The sequence below is a fragment of the Rattus norvegicus genome, chromosome Y (genome assembly GCF_036323735.1).
Source record: "Rattus norvegicus strain BN/NHsdMcwi chromosome Y, GRCr8, whole genome shotgun sequence".
NCBI classification, from domain to species: Eukaryota; Metazoa; Chordata; class Mammalia; order Rodentia; family Muridae; genus Rattus; species Rattus norvegicus.
The window spans coordinates 43,551,486-43,572,988 of record NC_086040.1 but is presented as its reverse complement, the minus strand read 5'-3'; the positions used below and the strand labels follow the sequence as shown (position 1 = coordinate 43,572,988).

Sequence of the window (21,503 nt, the reverse complement as noted above, 5' to 3'; positions counted from 1 at the left end):
ATGAGTAGGGAGAGAGTGGGCAGCCTTGTCTAGTCCCTGATATTAGTGGGATTGCTTCAAGTTTCTTTCCATTTAGTTTGATGTTAGCTACAGGTTTCCTGTATATTTCTTACACTCTATTTTGATATGAGCCTTCAGTTCGTGATTTTGCCAGGACTTTTATTCGCATGGGTTGTTGAATTTTGTCAAATGCTTTCTCACCATCTAATGAAATGACCTTGTGCTCCTTATCTTTGAGTTTGTTTACATGATGGATTACATTTATGAATTTTCCTATATTAAACCATCCTTCCATCCCTTGGTTCAAGTCTACTTGATCATGATGGATGATTTTTTTGATGTGTTGTAATATTCAGATTGCAAGAATTTTATTGAGAATTTTTTCATCAATATCCCTAAGGGAAATTGGTCTGAAGTCCTCTTTCTGTGCTGAGTCTTTGTGTGGGCTAGGTATAAGAGTAATTGTGGATTCATATAAGGAATGTGGTTGTTCTCCATCTGTTTCAATTTTGTGGAAGAGTTTGGACAGTATTAGTATGAGGTTATCTTCCATTCTCATTTCCCTGCTTTCCCTATACCTAATTCCTGCAAAGGCCACTCCCTTCCCAACCTCCCCTCTCATTCAGTTTCCTCTCTCCCTCCATCCTCCTCAATATCAATTCTGCTAACTGCATTTTAAAGTCAATATTTAGGAAAAAACACTGAGAAAGTATAGGAAGTATCCCATAAGCAATTGTGGTTGATGTTTTGTCAAGATATGAACATATTTAATTTAATAGTTGTCAAAATTCCTACATATACTGTTAGAAGAGACACTGTCTTCATTACCTCCAATATGAAGGAAAACCATTTATATATTCTTTTAAGTTATACAAGGGCATCTGTTAAATGAGTAACACACATCACACAACTTTATTACTTTGAAAGCTCTCTTCTTTGCATATATTTACACAATGAAAAGTACAAAGGCTTAAACTCATGTGAGTGTACTTTGTTTCAAAGTTAAAGTTTAGATATACAGGTTGATGACAACGGCCATCTCAGACTCAGAGGGGTTAAATATATAAGGGCATCATCTATTACCTTACCTTTCTTCTTTCCTTTATTCCTGATGAAGACTCATCTCATTTGCAGCCCCTGCTGTGAGAGATGGATCAGAAAATGCCTGAGAGTCCACAAACCAGAATCCATCTATAGGAAAGAAAAAAGACAACATCTACAAATAGTACATGCACTCAAAACTTGTTTATAGATCTTAACACTTGAAATAAAATGCAAAAAGAAACCCATTTTCTAGGATATTACAATATACAGGAAATGGTACCTGTAGGAAGCATTCTCAGGGGATTTTAAACTTCTGCACCTAAGAATGAAACTGCCTCCATGAAGGTGAAGATTTTTTTCTTTGGCAAGAAAGTCAGTCTGTCTCTTGACAGTTGTGCAGTCTGTTCATCACTAGAGCAACGGTGATGCTTTATGAATGTGAACAGATAAACACATACCAGTTTTCACTTCTTCAAATAATTTCAAGAAGAACCTGAAAGAGAATATATAATGTTCCACAGATGAAATATGGGAATTTAATTAGCCAGCATAAATATGTTGTTAAAATTTCTGCCTTTATTAATTTTGACTATTTCTGCTATGAATAATAAGATGGTTATGTAATGTCTACCAATCCCCAAAGCCTGAAACATTGTGCAAAACTGTCTTATTTCTCCCCAACTTGGTTTTTGATCACCATACTTTTCATTGCCCATCTAAATTCTCTGTTTCTCATGTAGATCTGAGGACTATGTGAGGATGTCACTCTCATGTAGAAGACCAAGGAACTTTCTGTACTTGCATGTATTTACTCATGGGAGCATGCAAATAAATCTTTCAGTTCCAAGAACAAAATCGTGGCTGTCCATGACCCACATGAAACAAAATCTTTCTTTCTGCCATCAATGAACTTTAGCACACTGGTAACAACACAGATAACAATATAATGGAATAGTCCTGTAATAATAATATTAGTGATGATGATGATGATGATGATGATGATGATGATGATGATGATGATGATGATGATGGAAAAATCCCCTCGACGTATCACGTTATAAGGAAAATAAATATTGAGATGTGTTTTTTTTTAAGTGATATTGTATCCAGGAAAGCAATTTTCAATAGGACAGACTCCTCTCACATGAAAATCACTCAAACTGTCATGGCTTCACAGAGAGAGTTGAGAACCAGAGTGGTCTTTTAGGACAAGAGAAAGATTCGCCAACATTCTATAAAGAGAAGCAATCCAGACATTCTGTGTGAGGATGGTTAGCTTATGCATGGCTAACACACACAACATATACACAAACACACAAACACACACACACAGACACATATGCATGTACACACACACAGATACACAGAGACACACAGAAAGAGACATAGACAGTTAGACAAACAGACATTCACACAGAGAGACTGACAGTCACAGACAAACACACAGACACAGACACACATACACAGACACAAACACACAGACACACACACGTATACACACAAATATACAGAAGCACAGACACAGAGATGATAACCAATATACAGATACACACACAGACACAGACACACACACACACACACACACAAACACACTTATGTACACACACACACATACACACACACACACACACACTCACACACACACACACTCATCTCTTGTCTCCTACCTAGAGTGTCCAGGTGCATAAAACGTGTGAAAGGATGAAGTGGACCCAGGAAACAGTTAGTCAGCAGAATATTGGTCTGCGTGCAAGTGAATTTTGGTGTCTTCCAAGGATTTCAGTGTCACAGCTCTGTTAGAAGGTATTCAGGGACACGCTATGGTTGTGTGCATATAATTTACTCAGGGTCAAAAGGGCTAAACGAACCTTGGAGAGCAGGAAGGGGTTTTTGTGTGCACTTACATCAGTTGCAGGCTTAAGGTACCAGGAAGTCCTCTATTGCTATATCTTTATAATCTCTGACCCAGCATCGGTCTGTTGTTCAGTGATCTCCATTTTACCTACTCAGAAATCGACTCCACTGAATGTGCCCCATACCCAACCCTGAGGTCCTACTTGCTCGATTTCAAAGGATTGCAGGTTCATGTTATGCATTCTCTGTCAGAATAAATCCTCAGGAACGTGGCCCTCTAGACATCATGAAATAACCAGTGCTTCCATCGAGTTTCTGCATTAACCCGTATGTCCTCTATTTCTGGCCAGTTCTCTCTACACCCGCTATCCCTCCATCTTCCCCTCTGAACTTCTGCTCCTGTCCTCAGTCGCACTCACTCACTCACAGAATCTGTTCCAGTTTTTCCTTTCAGATAGGTCGATGCTTTTCTTCTCAAGGTGCCTTCTCCTTTCCTTTGTCCTCTCTGCATTTGTGGATTGTAGATGGAATATGATTTATCTCACAGCCGATACCATGCATAGGTAAACGCCTGCCATGTTTGTGTCTCTAGGTCTCATTTCCCTCTTGGGCTGATTTTTTTTTCTAGTTTCATCTATTTTCTCTTTGGCTTCAGTATATCATGCCTCGACCACTATGATGTCATTCCCCCACCCCTATGATGTCATGCCCCACCCCCATGATGTCATGCCTTGGCCCCTTGTTAGAATGGTTGTATATATTCACCAGGTAACATTCTGAATTCTGCCCTGTCACCAGACTCCTCCAGGCACCCACCATTTACAGTTCTTCCTCCTATCCTCTCCCCTTCTACTCTTATTGAGTAGAGGACCCTTCTGGGTACACCCCGTCTCCTGGCACATAAAGTCTCTGCAGGACTAGACTCATCGTCTCCCACTAGGTCCTGAAAACGCAGCCCGGGTAGGAGAACAGGATGCACAGACAGGCGACGGGTTTACTGAACTCATGTGAGAACCATTGTGCTCCTCTACCTCTCTCAGTCCTTCCCTCAGCTCTTTAGTGAGACACACTGAGCACTGTCTGATATCAAGCCCTGTGCCTGTGCATCTGTATTAGTCGGCTGCTCGTTGGAGCCTTGCAGAGGACAATAATGCTACACTGCCGTCTGCAAACATAAGAAAGGACCATTAATAATGTCAGTGTTTGCCGTCTGCCCATAGGGTAAGTCTCACAACCGGCCACTTTTCCTTTGGCCATTTCCTCATTTCCTCTTCGATCTCTCTCCGTGTGTCTCTTATAGAGGGGGCAATTTCTGGGTCAAAATTTTGGGGATGTGTTTGGTTCCTTATCCTTCCACCTTGGGTCCTCTGTGGCTTCAGAAATTGACCATTTCGGTGTCCGTATCCCCACTGTTACGAGTCTCAGCTAAAGTCACCCTCATGGACGCCAGGGTATCCTCACACATCCCAGATTGCTGGCAAATCATAGAGATAGTACCAACCCTGGACAGTCACTGATTTCAGTTTATTCTCTTGGCGCTCTGTCCCTCTTGCTCGTCTCTCCCAAGAAATGATTCTCAAACCCTATTTACCTTCCCATCCCCTCAGTCACCCAATCCTTTCCTTCCAACTGCCTCTTCTCATTACTTTGTTCCTCCTTCTGAGTGAAATTCAAACATTTTTCTTGGCCCTTTCTTATTGTTTATCCTCTTTGGTTCCATAGAACTTAGTGTGTGAATTCTGTACTTAATGACTAATACCCTCTTTTAAGTGAATATATACATGTTATTTTGGGTCTCAATTACTTCATTCAGGACAATACTTTCTCACTCCATCTTCTTGACCGCAGCTTCTCAATGTTCTTATTTTTCTTTCTTTTTTTTTTCTTTTTTTCAGAGCTGGGGTCCTTATTTTTCATATGTGTATAGTATTTCATAGTGTAAATGAACTAAATTATCTGTAGCCACTGTTTGGTTGAGGGGCATCTGGCTTATTTCTATTTTCTGTTCATTATGAAGAAATCCACTAGGAACATGATGGAGCACATGTACTCTCTGCATGGCAGAGGTCTTTTCAGATATAAGACCAGGTATAGTATAGCTGGGTCTTTAGGAAGAATATTCCCCATTTTCTCACAATCCACTGGACAGATATTGATAGCATTATACAGATTTGCTCTTCCCAAGCAAATGCAATTTGTATCCTGATATTTATTTGCTTCTTCAAAGGAGGTCTCCCCCCACCAACTAGCCCTCTATCATGGACACTGGTGATCACATATGAAACTTCTTCCCATTTTAACCGGTCAGTAAATGCTAGAGCCTATTACTGATAGCCGGAGGGGAAAGTTGGTACCGGAGGTATGACAGTGGGGTTAGGTAGAGAGGCAGAAGAGGGTAAGAGGGGAAGGGAGAGGACTGAAGAAAAAGAGGAGGAAGTAATGATGGAAACAATCCATGTGGCCTGAAGAATGCACATGTAGCAGGGGTTTTATTGTTGGAGTATAAGTTATGATAACGTTAGATCTACCCAATACACGTTTATAGATTATAATTATAATAACCAAGTTGTGTGTTTTCTTTATGGGTCATTGGGTTTGGAAATTCCAACAAGCTTTCCTCAACAGTATTTCTGAATCAAATTTTCTGTTAATAGAGATCACCCCTTGTAGGGGCTCTAACCATTGCTCCATAGTCCAGTAGATACAGCTGTTTCTTCCTCAGTCATGTCTCTTGTATTTTCTGTGGATATCTGTTTCTTCAATGATCCATGCCCAGTGTTCCTTTTTCTCAAGGTTTTCAATGATCTCACCCAGAGGAGTTTCAGGTTTCTCAACTTGTTCCACTTAGTTAACCGCAGCTTCACAATGTCCTTATTGCTCATACCTGCATATAATTCCACTTTAAAAATTTTCTGATAACAGTGAACCGTCGTGAGTAGGCTAAAATTTCCCAAGAAAACATTAAACATTCAGTCTCTAAATCTAGATCTCCTCATCCCATTATGCTTGCTTTGCCTGAATGGCCATGGCATGAGCAGTTTTTTCTTAGGGACATCAAAGCCATTTCCTTCTCCAGTAATGGCTGCCATCCCTCTGTCACAGGTTTTTACCCTGGTTATTTTTGGTGATTGATGTGATTTAGAAATTGTAACACCATCTGCATGGTAGAAAGCCAGAGATGTTTCAGGTTGACCCTGCTTCCACAGCCAATTATGTCACATGTGCACAATGAGCAACCATGTGACACCCAAACAGCAAGATGATGTCATCTTTGACTCCACATGTGACTGCAAGATTGCCTCTTCTCCTGCATGCACCTTGGCAACCATGTCATCCTGACTGCAAGATAGGAACTTTGAATCTACACCCAAAATTAAGATGGCCTCTTTAACTCTCTTAATCCTACCCGTCTGTGAGTATGGGAGGTCTTTCTGTCTTCTGCTACCTTCCTCAGTGTCTCTTTTCAGAGACTTGGAGTTCACACCAGATATGCTTCTGATGTGCTAGGTAAGAGTTAATTTATATTTCATAATATATATATATATATATATATATATATATATATATATATATCCATTGTGATTGGCATGTCTTCCATAATTTCTTCTCAGCCTCTCTGTCATTTGCATGGCATATTATTTTCATTTAATTTTTCATCCATCCACTTGGCTGAAGGTGTTTTTCATATGTAGGTCATTTCTGGTAAAACTTTTGCATCACATATGTTCACTATTATATGATGTGTGAATGGTGATACACTGAGTTCTCCTTTTGCGATATCACCCCCTTGACCTCCTTTGGTTGTCTTATTGCTCTAGCAGGAATTTAAGGACTTTACTGAAAGGATGCTGCGAGGTGTGCAGTCTGTTCTCATTCTCCAATTTAGTAGAATTGCCTTTTGCTTCCCTACCCCTTATTTAGATATTAACTGTTGGCTTGCTATATTGCATTTTATATAACATTTTTTGTATTTATTTTAGTATTTTATTACATTAGGTATGTGCCTGACATCCCTGGTCTCCCTTAGACCTTAAATATGGAACGACGATGGATTTTGTCAAAAGCATTTTCAGCATTTAAGAGATAGTCTTGCATTTTTTCCTTCTTTCTTTAATTCTGCTCCTTCACACCATTGAGTAATAGTGAATATTAATAAATCATATTAAATATGTTAATAATTAATATATTATTTTTGATATATTAATGTAATATATCAGTTACATTATTATATCAATATATATTAATTTAATATAGTAACATAATATATTAATATTAATTATATTTACCTTATTAATATAATAATTTAATGTATAAATACATGTTAATATTAACATAGTATATTAATATTAGTTATATATTATGATGTTAGGATATAACAATTTAATGTTACTTTATTAAAATATATATGTATTTTATTAAAAAAATATATATTATGATATGCAACTACCAAAAAGTTAAATCCAAGCGGAGCTCCCACGTTAATTTGAAGTGCAGAGGGCACAATTTTTTTTTTCAATTAAGTTTGTTAATATGGTGGATCACTTTAATGGGTTTTCATAGATTGATCCACTCCTGCATCCTCAGGAGAAAGCTTACATGATTGCACTGAATGGCAGTTTGAAATGCTTTTCATTTTGTTTTTGAGCATTTTACCTAGTATTTTTTCCACCATTGTCTGTAAAGAAAATTCGTCTGAAATTCTTTCTTTGTTGAGTCATTTTGTGATTTCGGTGTCAGGGCGACAGTGGTGTCGTGGAATCTGTTTGGTGATTTTCCTTCTGTTTCTGTGTTTTGGAGTAGGTTGAGAATTCTTTGAAAATCTGGTAGAAGTCTGCGCTCAATGAAACTGGCCCTGAGAATTTTTCAGTGGTTAAACTTTCAATTACTGTTTGTGTCTTTTTAGGGGTTGTACAGCTATTTACATAGTTTATCTTACTTTAGTTTACCTGTGGTCAGTGTTATCCATCTACACAAACATCCATTTAATTCAGAGAATCTAATTTTGTAGAAAGCAGGTTTTTGAAGTGAGACCTAAGGATTCTGTGACTTTCATCTTTGTCTATCGATGTGTCTCCCTGTTCATTTCTGATTTTGTTATTTGGATGCTGTCTTACCTCGTATTACATTATCTATTTAAGGGTTTGTCTGTCTGGTTGATTTTCCCAAGGAACTAGCTCTTGTTTTTGTTAATATTTGTATTCTTTTTGTTTCTGGTGGATAACTCTCACCCTGAGTCTGATCATTTCTTTCTGTCCCCTCCTTTAATATGTGTTTGCTTCTTTTTATTCTAGAGATTTCATGTGTGCTGGGAAACTGCTAGTATGGGGTCTCTCCAGTTTCTTTATAAAATTGCTCTGTGCTGCATGTGCACGTTCCTCTTACACTGCTTTCCTTATGTACCTTAAGTTTGGAGACGATATGCCATCATTATCATTGAATTCTAGGAACTTTTTTTTTTCAAGTCTTCTCTGAACTTGTGGTTCTTCAGTTGCAAGCTATTGAATATCCACGAGTTTATAGACTTTTTGTGATTGTTGAAGTCCAGTTTAAATCCATGGTGATCTGAGAAGATCCAATGGTTAGCACAGTCTTTCTGTGTCTGTTGTGACTTGTTTATTGAGGGTGAACATGATCAGTTCAGGATAATGTTCCATGAGGTACAGAAAAGAAAGTGTGTACTTTTGTGTTCATGTGAAATATTCTGTAGATATGAATGAGGTCAGATTAATTGAAACCATTGGCAGTTATATATTCTATTTTTATTGTTTTATTTTTAGTTTCTGTCTCAATGACCTGCCCTTGGTGAGATGGGACATTGATATCCCCCACTATTAATGTGTGAGGTTCGATGTGATATTTAAGCTTCAGCAATATTTCTCTCACCAATGTTGCTACTTTTGTCTTTGAGATATAGACATCCAGAATTGAGATGCCATTTTGGCGGGTTTTTCCTCTAATAAATATGAAGTGTCCTTCCCCTTCTCTTTTGATTACTTTTGTTTGGAAGTCTGATTGCTGGATGTTAGAATGGCTACACCATCTTGTTTCTTGTTTTATTTCTTGGAAAACATGTTCCAACACCTTAGTCTAAGGTTATGTCTATCTCAATTGCTGGAGTGTGCTTCTTGAGTGCAACAGAATGACAGATCCTGTTTTTACATCCATTATTTTAACCTCTGTCCTTTTGTTGTTGAATAGAGGCCACTAATGCTTAACGGTATTAATGACCAGTGATATTAACTTCATGCTATTTTGATGTTGTGGGTGCAGGGTTTTCTTGCTTGCATGTATTTTGGTTTTTTGTTTTTTTTTTGTTTTTTTTGGGTGGGATGTTTGAGTGTGTATGTTAGTATAAAATCTGTTCTGTAGGGTGAATGATTTTTTTTTGTTTGCATGTTGTTTTTGTTTTTTTTGGGGGGGTTGTTAGAGTATGCAGGCGAGTACTTCCGTAGGTTATGCTGTGTAATTTTTAATTTCTAGTCGGAGGTTGGGATGGTTCAAATTCTGAAAATCCATCAGTATAATCCACTATAAGTGAAACTGAAGGAAAAATTACATGATAATCTCATTAGATGCAGAAAAAGCAATTCCAGCCCCACTTCATGATAAAAGAGTGTGAGTGATAAGGGATACAAGTCCTATGGAGAAACATAGTAAAAGCAAGGGAGAGGAAACCTGTAATGACCATCAAGCTAAATATAAAGAAACTTAAAACAATTCATTAAAGTGAAGGACAAGGTAAGGCTGCCCACTCTCCCTATTCAGTATAGTATTTGAAATTCTATCCAGGGTAAAAGCATGGTTCAAATTTGGTTCTGACATGGAGTATTGCCAAGTGCTGTGAAGGAGGAATGGCACAACATTTTAAAAATCCTGGGGTATGGCCCACTCTTTAGAACAGCCTCATTGCTCTTTGGTGAGTCATAGCCCCAAGGACCAACTGTACTGAGAACTTCATGCAGCGTTTCGCTCGGTTGTTCCCCTCATATCTCTCTAATTCTAAGAAGTACATAAAAATCCTCCTGGAGCTTACCACCACTCAGGGAGCAACATCATTGGCATTTGCAATAATAGTGGTCGAGGTCTTTTAGGAATTTCCTCTGTGGAAGACCAATGCTTCCACCATCACCAAAGGAAATGTAGAATAATTAGTGACGAACAGCACCCTTAAAAAGCATTTGGAAAAATAAAATTGTTTGTTAGGCTGGCTAACATGTTTTAACTACTGCCTCTGATGTAAAAAAAATTAGGGAACAATTTGAAGTTCGAAAAGACAGGGACTTTTTAAGGCCAGGGATCAAGAACAATGGTGGCACAGGCTAATGGTGTGACTGTCACACATGCTGGACTGTTGAGGACTGATTTCTGTCCCAGGTTTAGCCTCAGTTCCTGATAGGATTTAATAAGGATTGACAATCACAGGTGTGCATTCTGATCATTTAAAGTAGATATGACATTTTTATACACATATTTAGATTTGTGCTTTTTAAAAGATTCTTATTAGAGTACGTTTAAAGATAAATGATACAGTATCAACCATTTCTCTGTAAATTCAAATTGCTGCCTACAGTGAAGGGAAACTGAATGAGAAAACTACTTTGCTTACTCTTTGTTACTCTATAACAAATTGCTTACTTATGAGCCTTGTTGGCCTTGGGAGTAATTTGTTTATTTTACGTGTACTATGTAATATTTCTTCTCATACACTATCACTCTTTTCAGCATCAAGCATGAGAAGAAACTAGAACATTATCACATTTGCCGTTTTACTTGGCTTGAAAGATTTCACTAGGATATCAAAGCTATTTGCTGTGGTTTGCCCTGAAGTTATCTGTATTTTGATGCTAATTCCACTGCCCCAAGGACAGCTGCCTACTCATGTACTCAGAACTCAGGTGACTTCACCAAAACCACCTCCCCATTGAATTTGTAAAGTACAGGTGTGGGGCAGGTACATGATAGAAGGATGCTTTGGGAGTAATTTGTTTTCTTTACTTGTACTATGTAAAGAACTTTTCTTTACCATGTAAAGAAGGAGGTCATTGGAGGAGAAGGAAGAATGGGTGAGAAAGATGTTTGAAGAAAGAGGAGGAGACTGGAGGAAAAAGGGGAGATAGGAAGAGGAGAGGGTGAGAAGTCATGGCAGGTGAGGTTACAGTTATGGTCTGTGTATTTACAGGTTATTATTAATGTTCCTAAGGGATGGATGGTAAAGGGCTTTGTATATTTAAGTGCGCAATTATATCTTAGCAATTGGGTCAAAATTTTTGTGATGTGTGTTTTCTATGTGAGGGATTGAGTATAGGAAAGTGTGTGGCGGCAAGGGACACTGGGCTGACAGGGAGTAGGGATGTGTTTTCACCAAGATATCTACCTATTATATTAGGACACTACGGTGCTAGTGATAGCATGGTAAAAGACAAGTTTTTTTTTTTTTTTTTTTTTTTTTTTTTTTTTTTTTTTTTTTACAACAACAGATGGCAAAACAAGGTGATGGGCAAGAATCCACTAGTAATCAAAAAGTAGAGAGAACCTTTTTATTTTCTAAGTAAGAGGACACCTGTGCCATATTAATTCTTGATAACTTAAGAGCAGAATATAAAACAAAAATGGGGAAGCAGCAAGGGCTGACAGCCTGTTGGTCCCCTGCTGTGTGATAAGTAATGGCAGTTCAGAGAGTTAAGAGATTAAAGCTGCTTTTTAATGAGAGTTGTTTAGTAAGTCTTTCAGGATACACATTTTCTTTTTAACATAGGCTCCACAGGGGAATTTTTTATGGAAATCCTAGTTACACAAGATACTTCTTCTATTAAGGTATTATTAACAAGTGATTAAGTTTTATTTAAGAAAGAAGAGAGTAGTGAGATTACCTGAATCAGGTGGGGATTTTCATCTACTGCTCAGAATTTAGGGAAAAATTAGGCACTACCAAGTAGAGAGTTTTGATGAAATGTCTGTAACAACAGGGAAAGTGAATGCAGACATATATTGTAGAAGTTATTAACGATAAAGAAAAATCTGTGGCTTCAGGTAGAGAGCTTAACAGACTGAGATATTTTGGGCAAAAGTCCTGGTTTGAAGTTTTCTTATTGATATTAGAATTGATAGAAGGTATTCGATTAGTTTTATGAATTATCCCACTATATGGCTCGTTGATGACGCTTAACGATGATTTGTGGTTACTTTTGATATTTACGACAATAGCAAGTTCAAATTCTCTTAACATGGGCTCCATGGGAACTTTGGGTTTATTTCCTGATATCACCAAGTACTGAGTTATATCAGGCTCATTTTATACTTAAATTCCTTTTTTAAAAATTGTTTAATCTTCAGAATGGATGTGACTTTGAGTTTTATGCTTATATTATTACTCTGGGAGAGAGTGCAAGATACAAGCTTCTCTAGTTTCAGATTAAGAAACAGAGTATTTTGGAAGAAAGATTTTGTCCTTGTGTTTTTAAAAATTGTGATTAGGATTCTGGGAACCTCACAGAGTCATACTGATCAGGTTTGATATCAGTAGACGGCTATCAAATATATATTCAGGAGAATCAAACAAAAGATATATCGATTCTTAACCTTTTTCCTGAGAGTTGTATTTTGTAGAGTGTACCTACTTGGAATCCTGGTTTCAGTGAATTTCAGCTGGGTCCAGTCATGACATATCGGCTATCGCAATTGTTTCATTTTTCCTACCCCCTACACCTAAGGATGCCCATGTACAACTTGAAGAAGTTATGGTGGATCCGTTGTCTCAATTACCTGGAATTTGTGGGGTGGGTTGGAAGTGGTTATTCTAAAGATGTTTTTATAAAGAATTGAAAATTGGTTGAAATTTAGCAGGGAGGAATAAGCTAGATTTAGTTATACAGTCATAATCGTATTTGGTAACTAAGCTTAATCGTATCTTTGTTTGGGTATAGAAATAATTGGAAAAAAAATTAAAATTACAAGAGCCAGTTCTATTATTTTTGTCATTACACACTTCTGAGTTGATTAAACCTGTGAGTTAAGATTGAAATATTAAAGTCATGCATCTGACTTTGTAAGAGTACTATCAAGAAAAAATTAAGATATAAAGACAACAGTCCAGATTGACTTAGATAGATAGATGCTTTTCAAAAATGTAAGAAATCCACAAAATTTGAGATTTAAAGTTATTACGTATCTTTTGTTGAGTCATATCTTCTCCTAACTGTTCCCCTTTGGCAAATTTAATGAAGAATTTGAACATCTCTACCTCCAAATGAGGCAATACTTTGTGGCTAGGCAGTCACTGGAAAAAAAATGCCTGTTTCATATGCAGATTAATACTATCCAGAAAAGGACAAATTATGCAGAGGATTTGAGGGATAAACCCTGCCAATACAGGGTAATCAGCCCTTCCAAGTATGCCTTTCAATAGGCTGTCAGTTGATCTTGTGTCAGAAGGCTGATGACTTAAGCTCACATGTTGCCAACAGGGGATTGTGCTATTGGAGATTTGTCTCTACAACCTCTCAGTTCTAGAAGCCCTCTAAGACATCCTATGTGTATAGATATTTGGTCACTCTCAGATTTCTGACGGAGTAGGAGACTGATTATAGCCTCATTGCTTATCAGGCTGTATAACTCTGAATATACATATTTTACTGGATAGTTATCAGATAGTATACAAGCTAGCCAAGACATAATATAGATTTTAAGCCTTTCTGAAGCTGGAATGAAGAACTAAATGCTCCTTCTAACTGATATAGTGACATACTGGGTTTTGAGTATATCAAATGCTTTATAAATTGTAGAATAGTAATAATCTTACTCAATTGATATATATAAATGAAAAGTCTGTTTAACTGGACAAAAAGGGGGAAACGTTGTTTACACTAAAGTTATCTGTATTTTGATGCTAATCCACTGCTCCAAGGACAGCTGCCTTGTCCTGTACTCAGAACTCTGGTGAATTCTACAGAACAGCTTTCACATTAAATTTGTGAAGTACAGGTGAGGGGCAGGTACAGGATAGAAGCAGGCCTATCATTGGAAGAGAAGGAAGTATGGGCAGGAATGAAGTTTGACGGAAGTAGAAGAGACTAGAGGAAAAAGGAGAGACAGGAAGAGGAGAGGGTGAGAAGCCATGGCAGGTGAATTTAAGATACTGCTCTGTGTATTTACTGGTTGTTATTATTGTCCCAAAGGTATGGATCGTACCAGGCTTTGTATGCTTATGTGGGCTACTATATCTTATCAATTCGGTCAAAGATTATTGTGTTGTGTGTTCTTTCATGTGAGGTTTTGAGTGTAAAAACATGTGTGGCAATAAGAGACACTGGGCAGCTGAGGAGTGGTGATGTATTCAACCAAGATATCTAGCAGAGACTTGGGAAACTACAGTGCCAGAGATAGCGGGATATAAGACACCTTTTTTATTTTTATATTTTTGCAACAACACATTCACTTCTGTGTATATATATATATATATATATATATATATATATATATATATATATATCGGTGGTTCCTACAACTATGAGATTACGTGCAATTTTAACATGGATTCTGAGCAGGTATGTCTAGAAGGTAGAATCCACAAACGGCAATGCCAAATAGACTCGCTCCTATTCTTATGACCCTAAAGAAGTTGAGGTTTCATTGGACCTCTAGTTCTTCCCTCCCTGCCAATCCTCCTGTATCTTATCTTTGGCGTGAAGAAAGAATCATTTTAAAACATCCAAAACCCTGAAATCTCACCCTTGGAACACGACAAGGTTGATATTACAGAGATCATATCTAATGGGACTACAAAGTCCATGCTGTCCTTTGATTTACTCAGGCAGTTATTTCTTTGCATAAAATAAAAATTTGGGAGTTTATCATTTTAAGTAGGTACACAATATTTACACTGTTAAATTCACTTCATAGCTTAGCCACGTTTGTTGCCAAAATCATTGCCAAAAAACTGGAATTTGAAAACAGAATACTTGAGTACACATTCAGGAATATCTATAAAGACCCCTTTCAAGGAATGAACAATTAGAAAATGAAATACAATATGCACTCAATTAAACATCTGTAAAGAAAAAATGGCCTGTGGGAAACAGGGAAAAAATAGGAAATTGATCTGTTTGTCAGAGGAATGGAACTGGGAATAGAATTATTATCCAAAAGAATCTCCTACATCCCATGTTCCTACATCTTTTCTTCTCAATACAAGCCCCTAACTGAGTTTCTCCATGTAGAGCCTGTAACCACTGATGAAGCAAAGAGAAGTTTCCAGCTGTAGAGAGATGTAGTAAATAAATGTTACCAATGTGTCACAGTAGACATTCCTGGAAAAGGCAAACTCGAATCTGGTCAATGTAAGGAAAGCTATTTAGGAGGTAGGCCATGGCAGTTCTCACTGACATCATCATTTGACCCTCCCTGAAAAATTTCTTGTACCCTGGAGAGCCCTAATTTTGTGATGTCACAAAAAACTGCATCACATATATTCCTGCAGTACCTCTAGGGATTACTAAGTGGCCTCTATTTCAGTGCAAACAGCCATTTGGGAAAGAGAACAAAGAGGATGTATATAACAAAAATGAGTAGAAGAAAGTTGGCTTTCTGTTTTAGTTTGAAAAAAATGAAAAAAATATGTGGTACATGGGAAAGTGCAGTGAGTGCCGTGTAGGGTTTGTGAGGGTTCACTGAACACATGAGCCTTCCACATATGGGATTCAGGAAGTGGGAGCCTCTTAGTAGCAACTGGATTTCCTTGCTTGTTATGGTTCCTGAAAGTCAGAGGTTTTTTTTTTTTTTTTATCATTAATTTCATTATTCCAAAAGTCAGGTGTTGGGATGGGTACAGCTTTTTTTTTTTTTTTTTTTTTTTTTTTTTTTTTTTTTTTTTTTTTGAGAGCACATGGCTTCTATTTTTTCTTCCAGAAGGAAAAAGTCCTGAGGAGGAAGGGAAAGACAAGTATTGTATCCTCAGCTCAGAGTAAACTCCTTCGTGTACATGATTTCTACACTGTAGTTTGTGTCTGACACTGATATCTGGGAGGGAGAAATGCTTCTAGTTCAGACTTAATCATATCAGTCTTTCCACTAGTGTTATGCTGACTACCATTCCCTAACAGTGTCCCTCTAGATTTCTGAATCAATATGTCTGATTACCTTGCAGTTTTATTTACTTTTATCTCTATCATATTTTTTTTAATTTAAGCTAATTTTAATATTTTTTGGATATTTCAATATCTACATTTAAATGTTATTTCCTTTCCCAGTTTCCTCTCCATAAGAGACCTAAATGTTTCCATTCCTTGACATTTAAACCACCCTTACTCTCCCTTGACATATCCTTGAACTGGGAGTCAAACCTAGGGAGGACCAAGGTCCTCTCCTTCCTTTGGTGTCCACCAATGCCATCCTCTGCTACATATGCAGTTGGAGCAATAGGTCTGTCCATGTACATTCTTTGATTATCTGTATAGTACCAGAAAGTTCTTGTTCATTGTTCTGATGGGGTTGATAGCCTCTTCAGCTCTTGTAATCCTTTCTGAAAATTTATCAACAAGAGGTCCGTTTACAATTCTCTGGTTTGCCACTAGCATTCAATTCGGTAACTGACATGCTCTAGTTGTGTCTCTCAGGGAAGATCTATAACCTGTTACTGGCAGCATGCACTTCTTAGCTTTATTAATCTGAATCGTATCTAGTTTTGGTGTCTGATCTATTTATCTATCTATCTATCTATCTATCTATCTATCTATCTATCTATCTATCTATCTATCTATGCATATATTTATCTATCTATCTCTGCCTCTGTCTCTAGCTCTATCTCTTCTCTATCTCTATATATCTATATCTATTTATCTATATCTATTTATATATATGTACATATATTTGATGGCTTATACATCTATGAAGTTAGTTGAAATTTTAACATGGATTCTGAGGTCCTAGGTCAAGAATGGAGAATCCACAAATGCCAATACCAAATATACTCCCTCCTGTTCTTGTGCGCCTATCGAAGTTGAGCTTTTACTGGGCCTCAAGGCATTCCTCTCCCTTCCCATCATCCTGTATCTTTTGTATGGCCTGAATAAAGAATCATTGTAAAATATCCAAAAGCCTGAAGTCTCACCCTTGGAACACAGGAAGGTAGATATTCCAGAAATGATACCTAATGGGACTACAGAACCGCATGCTGTCCTTTGATTTACTGATGTCAGGTAATTTTTGCATAAAATAAAAATTTGGGAGTTTATCACTTGAAGTAGGAACACAATATTTACACTATTACATTCACTCTTTAGCTTGAGCAGCTTTGTTGCGAAAATCATTGCAAAAAACTAGAATTGCAAAACAGAATTTTTGAGTACATATTCAGGAATATCTATAATGTGCCCTATCAAGGAATGAACAATTAGAAAATGAAATACAAAATCCACTCAATTAAATATCTGTAGGGAAACAATGGCCTTTGGGAAACAGATAGAACTTAGGAAATTGAACTGTTTGTCACAGGAATGGAACTGGGAATAAAATTATAATCCAGAAGATTGTCCTACATCCCATGTTCCTAGATCTTTTCTACACATGCAAAACCCGTAATAACTTTCTCCATTCAGAGCATGTAACCACTAATAAAGCAAAGAGAACTGTCTAGCTTTAGAGTGATGTTCTACATAAATGTGTCCACTGTGTCAAAGGAGACACACCTGGAAAGGTCACCTTAGAATCTGGTCAATATAAAGAAAGCTCTTTAGCAGGTAGGCCATGGCAGTTCTCAGTGACATCATCATTAGGCTGGCCCTGAAAAATCTCTTGTATACTGGAGATCCCTAGCTTCTCCTGTGATGTCACAGTATTTTCCAGACTGCAACTGCCTCTCAGACATTCATTCAGTACCTCTAAGGTTTATTAATTGGCCTTTATTTCAGTGTAAGCACCTATTTGTGAGGAAGATCAAAGAAGATGTAGATATCAGAGAAGGGGAGAAGGAAGTTGGCCTAGGAAGTTTTAGTTTAAAAAACGAAGAAATATGTGGTACATGGGAAAGCACAAGGAGTGCTGTGTAGGGGTTGTGAGGGTTCACTGAACACATAGCCTTGATCTGAGCCTTCCCCATATGGGATTCAGGAGGTGGGAGCCTCTCAGTAGCATCTGGATTTCATTGCTTGTTATGGTTCCTGGAAGTCAGAGGTTGTTTATCATTAATTTCTTTATTCCAAAAGTCAGGTATTTGGAAGTTTACAGTTGTTTTTCTGAGAGCTAATGGCTTTCATTCTTTTTCCCCAGGAAAAATAGTCCTGAGGAAGGAGGGACAACAAGTATTGTATCGTCATGTCATCTCAAGGTAAACTCCTCCTTGATTTGGATTCCTATAGTGCACTTTGTTTCTGACACAGATATCTGGGACAGAGATGTGCATCTAGTTCAGACATCATCATCTCAGTCTTTCCACTAGTATTTCTCTGATTACCATTCCCTGACAGTTACCCTTTAGATTTCTGTGTCAATATGTGTGATTCATTGACAGTTTTCTTTTCTTTTAACTCTATCATTTCTTTAGGAATTTTTATTGCGTTTCTAATTGGATACTTCTATATTTACATTTCAAATGTAATTTCCTTTCTCAGTTTCCTGTCCATAAGAGCCCTAACCTGTCCCCCTCCCCTTTTTCAATAACCCCCCCTTACTGCCTCTTGACAGTCCACTGAACTGGGAATCAAATCTAGGGAGGACCAAGGGCCTCTTTTTTCATTGGTGTCACGAAGGCCATCTTCTGCTACATTTGCAGTTGGAGACATTGGTCTGCCCATGAGCAGTCTTTGAATATTGATTTAGTACCAGAAAGGTTTCGTGTATTGGCATTGTCCTTGTGGGGATTAAAGCCCCATTCAGATCTTGTAATCCTTTCTCAACATTTACCAACAAGAAGTCCATTTTCAGTTCATGGGTTTGCCACTATCATTTACCTCTGTATTTCACATACTCTAGCAGTGTCTCTCAGGAAATGTCTATATATGATTCCTGGCCGATTGCAGTTCTTAGGTTCATCAATTTTATATCATTTTGGTGCCAGATGTGTGTGTGTGTGTGTGTATGTATATATATATATACACTTTTGGTGGCTCCTACAGCTAGGTGGTTCAGTGGAATATTAACATAAAATCTGCCAAACTAGGTCAAGAATGTAGAATTCAGAAATGACAATGTCAAATAGACTCCCTCCTGTATTATGAACATAATGAGTTTGAGGTTTGACTGATAAACATGTCATTCTTCTCCCTGCCTATCCTCCTGTATCTAAGGTTGCTACTTAAGGACGAATAATGATAAAACATCCAAAACCCTTAATTCTGGCCATGGGAACACAGGAAGATAGGTAGTGCAGGTTTGATATCAAATGGGACTAGAGAACCGAATTCTGTAGTCCATGTTGCCCTTTGCTTTTCTGATGCCTGGTAATTTTTACATAAAAGAAGCTTTTAGGAGTTTATTAATTGAAGTGAGTACACAGTACTCACACTGTTATGCTCACTCTATAGCTGGGCACACTTTGTTGCAAAAATCACTTTGTTGCAGATAATGGAATAGGAAAAAAGAATTTTTCAGTACACATTCAGGAATATTTATGAAGTCCCCTGTCAAGGAAAGTACAATAAGAAAGTGATATAAAATATTCATTTAATTAAAGGTCTGTAGGGAAAATACTGGCCTTTGTGATACATAGATAACCAAGAAAATTGAACTCTATATCTCAGGAATGAACCTGAGAATAAAAATATTATCTAGAAGAATCTTCTGCACTAGATGTTCCAAAATCTTTTCTACCCATGCCAAGCCAGTGACTACCTTTCTCCATCCCAAGTTTGTAACTGCTAATAAAGCAAGGAGAAGTCTCTAGCTTTAGAGAGATGGAGTACATAAAGGATTCTACTGTGTCACATGAGACATACATGGAATGGGCACCCTTGAATCTGATCAATGTAAGGAAAGATGTTTAACAGGTAAGCCATGGCACATCACAATGACATAATCAGTAGGCCCTCCCTGAAACATCTATTGAAACCTGGAGAGGACTAGCTTCTTCTGTGATGTCACAAGTGTTGTCGTGACTGCAACTCCCTTCAGATATCCCTTCAGTACCTCTAGTGTTTACTAATTTAACTCTAATCGAGAGTAAACAGTCATTGTGGAGTGAGAAGGAAGAGGATGATGAGATCAGAGATGGGAAGAAGGAGGTGGTCTTCTGTCTTGTTATAAAAAAAGGATGAAATACATGGTATTTCAGAAAGCTCAGTGAGTCCTTGTAGGAGTTGAGTAGGATCACTGAAGAGATAGACTTGTTCTGAGCCTTCTGCATATGGGAATCTAGAGCTGCGAGCCTCTCAGAAACATCTGGACTTCGCAGTTCTTATGGCTCCTGGAAGTCAGAGTTTTTATATCATTCATTTCTTTATTCCAAATGCCAAGAATTTTGAAGGTAACAGATGTTTTACTGAGAGCTCATTGCATTTATTCTTTTTGTCAATTATAAAAAGGTCTTAAGTAAGAAATAAAAGGAAAGTATTGTGTCCTCTGCTCAGAGTAAACTTCTCCATGCTTTGGATACCAATAGTGCAGTTTCTCTCTTACACTGATATCTTGGAGAGAGAAGTGCTTCTAGTTGAGACTTCATGATCTCAGACTTTCCACTAGTATTTCCACTGACTAACACTTTAGATTTCTGAGTCAATTGGTGAGATATACTTGCCGGATTCCTTTCTTTCATTTCTTCCATTTTTTCTTTATTTTTTTAGAAAAACTCTCAAAACTCATCCTGGCTGACAATGTAGATTAGACGCATCAGATGAAATGAATTGAAAAACTCTCCTGGGAATGAAAGTGGTAAGGAAATCACATTGATGTATCCTAAATGCAGTGCTAAGAGCAATATTCAGACTAGTCTGTGGAGATGCTGCTGTCATCAGAGACCACAGACAATTAGTGGAGAATGATTCAGCATTAAACTGGGAATGGAAGATGATGGTTGATATTGTTCTAGTAGATCTCACTACATTAAAAAGTGTTTCTTCCAGATAACTGAATGATTATTGTAAAGCAAATCCCGGAATGAACTTATGAGACCCACCATCAGCCTGTCAAATAATGTGCGAAAGAAGAAATCTGTGTCTCTCCAGGGACAAATTGTTGCTTTCAAACCAACAGTAAAGTGTCCATTCTATGAATGATACATTGATATATACACATTATAGAAGGATGGATACAGAGTTTCTTCAGGTCCATGAATGAGGTATTCAGCAGTTGACCTGGATCAGAAATGAAGGTAATTTTTGCCAACTCTTCAGACTTGAGCTCCTTCACTAGGATCCCCATGATTGAAGAAAAGAACAAACTTCAGACAACTTGTCTAAGATTTTTATGTAGTTAAGATTTCCTGGTCTTGGTCCTAGGAAGGAAGGATATCTTGCTTTCCAATTCTTGTTTATCCTATAATCCTCTCTGCTGCATTCATGCAAATAGATTACTGTGCATTTCTTTAATAGGTTACAATTGCTATTTTAATTATGTTGCCAAGAACTATAGAAAAAAAGAAGGACTGTATCAAAGCATCATATGAAAATCCGACTAAGGTA

At 37.5% G+C, this 21,503-nt stretch overlaps 1 long non-coding RNA gene across 2 annotated transcripts in view; it reads left to right on the top strand.

Moving 5' to 3' along the window:
• The window catches only part of LOC134484313 (uncharacterized), a 37,353-nt gene extending 16,421 nt beyond the window's left edge, over positions 1-20,932 (top strand). Inside the window, exons 2-3 of one of the 2 annotated variants that reach the window (XR_010061716.1) lie at positions 18,160-18,217; positions 20,667-20,932. This is a non-coding gene — a long non-coding RNA (uncharacterized LOC134484313). Of the gene's footprint in view, positions 1-18,159; positions 18,218-19,894; positions 20,351-20,666 lie in introns of those variants that run through there. The other variant, XR_010061717.1, reaches the window with a different exon arrangement.
• The last annotated feature ends 571 nt before the right edge of the window (positions 20,933-21,503 follow it).